This window comes from Xenopus tropicalis, chromosome 5 (assembly GCF_000004195.4).
Source record: "Xenopus tropicalis strain Nigerian chromosome 5, UCB_Xtro_10.0, whole genome shotgun sequence".
NCBI classification, from domain to species: Eukaryota; Metazoa; Chordata; class Amphibia; order Anura; family Pipidae; genus Xenopus; species Xenopus tropicalis.
Genome location: NC_030681.2, coordinates 75,584,323 through 75,589,123, shown reverse-complemented (window position 1 = coordinate 75,589,123; position 4,801 = coordinate 75,584,323). Strand labels below are relative to the sequence as shown.

General features: G+C 38.5%; 1 long non-coding RNA gene across 1 annotated transcript; it reads right to left on the bottom strand.

The window, feature by feature from the left end:
- Window positions 1–535: 535 nt before the first annotated feature.
- LOC116410839 lies at window positions 536–2,487 on the bottom strand. The gene is made up of 2 exons (XR_004222666.1): window positions 2,402–2,487; window positions 536–867 (listed from the first exon to the last, which is right to left on the bottom strand). It is a non-coding gene; the product is annotated as an uncharacterized LOC116410839 (long non-coding RNA).
- Window positions 2,488–4,801: the final 2,314 nt, after the last annotated feature.

The window sequence follows — 4,801 nt, the reverse complement described above, 5'->3', positions numbered from 1 at the left end:
AAAGGGAGTCAAAGTAAAGCTTTTTAGCAAGATTTGTGGCAGCAATCTCATTCTAATTTATTACCATGGTATGCCTCTGAGGTAGATGCAAGGACTTAATGACCTAAAAACGTGTGGGTATCATTATGCTTTTCTGATACAGTCTTACATAGAGAGATTATTGTGTCATTTGGAGGTTCATGCTTTTACACTGTAGACATCAGGGGGGATATACTGGGGAGAAGTATTACTGAGCAATTTTGCTATAAGAATGCAATGCTAATGTTGCTTGAATATAGGTCCCAGAATTCTTAAACCCTTGATAATATGCTACAGTATGCTGGGCTTTTTAGTTCAGCAACAACTAGGCAAACAGTGTTTGGATCTCCTGTAATCTACCATTAAATTAGAAAAAAAGTAATGGCTTTTTTATATTTTTTTTAAATCTCATTTCTGTTCTGGAAATGAATACAGAATTGAATGAAAGAATGAGCTGTAACCTTCTCTTTACCTGTGAGGATCAGCAAGAAACATATACTCATTAAATACTCATCTCTTTGAAGCTTAGATTTCAGCTTTTAATTTCTTTTGTTCGACAGCTTTTACTGGCCCTTATTTGAATGTAATATTAGGCAGATTCCAGTTTGGTGCACCCAGTGCTGAAAGTGGGGTGGAATGCAGTAGGATTCCATCCTGCAACTTCAGATGCAGATGTCTGGCGGGCCACTGTCCCTCTTAGTCTATGAAGTGTAATAATGATTTCGATCAGTAAGCAACGGATCCATGCCAGAAATGTAATCTGGTGGGCAATTTTAACATCACTCATGTTTAGCCAATCATTGTGCGACTCCCTTGTTTGTGATTGCACTGGATCTTGGAAACGGAAAACTGAACCCAAAGAGAAAAAGGTAAATAAGTGGGGGCACACCAGAAAAACAGAAGGGGATGAAAGTGAGAAAGAAAGTGCTGTCAATGAAAAAAGCTGCAATCATTTAAGGCAGAAAGATATGGGTGGGGTAAATGAAGAAGAAATAAAAAAACAAAATGTGAGAAGGAAGGAGAAAAAAAAGTTAGTCAATGGTCAGTATGCAAAGGGGCTGCTGGGTGACTCTTTGGGACAGCCACACTATGTCATGAAATTAATAGGGGACCCACTATGTCATACAATGATGGGGAGCCACACAAAGTCACTTTGTCATAATATCGCTGTCATGAAATTTCCTCCTACCTCCACTGCTTGTCCTAAACAGACTTCAGCCCACTTGTACCATAAGTATGGATGGTACGGGACTAGGGTCTAAGGACTGGGTGGACATGAGATTTGACAGTTGTCCAGTCCCAGTTGCAGCTTCTATTTTTCTGTTACTTGTGGACTGCACATTCTTTGTTCCATCAGTGATGGGTCAGCATACGGCATGCCTGCCCTAAAAACTTTCTACTCTAGGCCCAACTCTAGTCAGCAAGATGAAAGGGCTCATCTACATTTGGAATGGAATTCCCATATTTTTACTCATAATGCAGAGTTTTTTTCTCACCGTCCCTGCATCATTGTGTTTGCTGCAATTGCGTGTGTCTCTTGCCAAACAGGACGTAACGGCGTCCAAAGTTTGTCAGAGTGGGCATTGCACCATTTCTGGCCCTCCCTGTTATAATGACACTTGCACAAAGAGATGAGCAAATGTTTTGTCCTAAAATGGATTTGCACTGAATTAGCATTTGTCCATTGTTTGCAGTACATTTTGCACAATTTTTGTAGTTTCACAAATATTTTGGTGAATCAAAATGGGGCAATTTTGCTCATCACTACTTGCACATAATTCGCTGGGAGCACTACAGTTAGCATCAGCTTGAAGGTGGTGGTAGCTGCAGGGGTCCCCTAGGTCAGTAGATGCACTTTCAAGTGATTCAGATGAGAATGTTGGATGGATGCCCTGGTGCTGAACTCAACTATTGAGGTTTGCAAGGAGTGTCTTTTGGTGCAAGTACCTTTTATGAATAATGGTAATGTGTACAACAGTTATGTTCACTTTTGCAAGATCGCAGTTGCAGCTGTGTTTGTACAATAGTCATTTTTTTAATTTATTTTCTAAGTAGCCTTAAACAATGCTTCTACTCATGGATCATGTATGCCATAATCACCCCAGAATATTATATTTATATCAAGTGGGCAGGATATTACCTTGCATATTCCAATATAGCAGACAAATATTTTCACGCTTATTTTCTCTATAATTCTGTTTTATATCTGTGGCATTACTAAGACAAAATGTAATTTACTAATATAAACTTTCTTCCAAAATGTATCGTAACAAAATCTAAAATTTGCAGATTACACAACGCATGCTATCCTCATTAGAACTCTAATGTTCAATATCATTGTAATTTTGGAATATTTATTAAAAAAATTAAACATCTTACCCACCTGCAAGCCCTGCAGCAAAAGTCATCTTGTTGTTTGTAATATTTGGGCTTTCCAGCATGTTCTTGTTGAATCCAGGGCACAAAAACTGGCTGTGTTGGTTAGAGAACAACAGGTGCATGGAAGACAAAAATGGACAATTTGTACTGTAAAGTTAAAGACAAGCCAACCTGAAAATTTGTACAAAAGCAGATGGGAAAACAGCACTCTGCCTTTCACTGAGCCACCACACACAGAGCTGATACTTGGACTGGGATGTGTACTAGTTCCTAATGAGTTGTAGCTCTTAGTATAAAATATAGAACTGGCCTTACTATGAAATCCCTGCCTTTCCTATGGCAGATTCTCAGTAGGGCTTATTTACTATTGACAGCATGCAAATTGTGCACCTTAATAAGTGCAACATTCATCCCATTAGTGTACAATCCACAAAGCTCTTGTTGCCAGTTTAGTTGCAGTGCTCTGCACCCTTATGCCATATGCACCTTGGATAGTGTTCTGTGAGCAAGAAAAAACTGTGCTTTATGGCTGTCTTAACCATTATACATTGTATATTAGGCATATTTGAAGTACCCAGTGTAGCTTTCTGTACAAGAATTTAATTATAGCTTTGTTTTAATTACCTTAATTGATGCATCCCAAGCTAGATATGCTATTTCCCAAATGTGTAATTTTCATTTAAGAAACCTTGGATGCCCTTCTCTGAGTATAGAAGTTCAATATCTACAGTAAGGTTTTTTAAATCCCTACTACATAGAGTTTTGTAAGTAATTATTTACAACCCAGTTGTCCTTTTGTAATAACACTAATAACACTAATCCTGCAGTCTCCTGCCAGACACTTGACACTAAGGGGCACATTTACTAACCCACGAACGGGCCGAATGCGTCCGATTGCGTTTTTTTCGTAATGATCGGTAATTTTGCGATTTTTTTCGGCGTCTTTACGATTTTTGCGTAAAAACGCGAGTTTTTCGTAGCCATTATGAAAGTTGCGCAAAGTCGCGATTTTTTCGTAGAGTTAAAACTTGCGCCTTTTAAGTGTTAACGCTACGAAAAAATCGCGACTTTGCGCAACTTTCGTAATGGCTACGAAAAACTCGCGTTTTTACGCAAAAATCGTAAACACGCCGAAAAAATCGCAAAAAATACGAAAAAATCGCAAAATTACCGAAAAAGTCGCAAAATGTTTGTTTCCAATCGGAATTTTTCCAATTCGGATTCGAAATCGTGTCTTAGTAAATCAGCCCCTACATATACGCTAAAGGTATGCTCCCTGCCGTATGGGAGGTAATATCCATTCCACACTCTGGTCTCAAAATGTAAATGGCAAAATTACTTAGCAATTGTCAGATGTCTGATTACGAGAAACACATTTATATATATACAGTATATTAAATTGTGTGTCCACACTCTAAACAGGTTCAATAGGTGGGTGCTAGGTCAAAACATGTAAATACCTATAAAATGGACCAGCACACTGAATCACATCAATATCTGTGATCGAACGATGATATTGAGGTGATGCGGTGTGCTGGTCCTTTTTATAGGTGGATATATATATATAAACCTGTCCAGTTGACAGGTGGTGGTTCCTCTCGGTGTGCATTCCTTTATACTCCTAGCTTCTCTGGTGCATCCGGATTCCGGACATGGGTCCTGGGTTTAATACCCAATGCCTGTCAATTCCAATAAATAATTATCCTCTATAATCTTTTGCTCCAGCAACTAAGGCATTCATAACTTAGCACAGTGAAATGCTTGACATCTGTGACTGGGAACAAACTCTGTATAGTTTTTTGCAACAGTTTTTGGCAACATATACCTTTTGCAACATGTATCCATTTGCCTACTAGCTACATGATTTTAAACTTAACTTTGTTTTCTAGCACTGCACTCCCATTCCATTTGCCTGTATATGTTGACATTTGAATTTATCTTGCTCTGGTCGGTGTGGGGCTTGTGTACACTGGTTGCCATGGTTACTGTGGCCGTTTTTTGGTGCCATTTTATGTGGTGGGGGTATTTACTGTGGGTGTTGGGATATGATCTGTTGGTTTGTCCCTGAGGAAGAGCACTGGTTGTGCTCAAAACACTGGAATTTTTTCAATAAAAACACTTTTTCTTTTGTATCAAGTTCCTGTGTGTGCGGCACTCTTTTTATTATATTTTTGTTTTTGACCTGCACCAATATATATAGAGCCTCATAATAGCTATTCCAGGATTCATAACCTATTTATCAGTCAAAAACGGTTACATTTGATTAAGAAAACAGAGACTGGCCCGAAAAAATTATTACCCGGTTATGCACCCTGCATGGCAGACAATGATATCTCCAACACAATTAAACCAACATTTGTATGAAAATTTAACAAAAGGCTGTTATTATATCAATCTGCTAGAA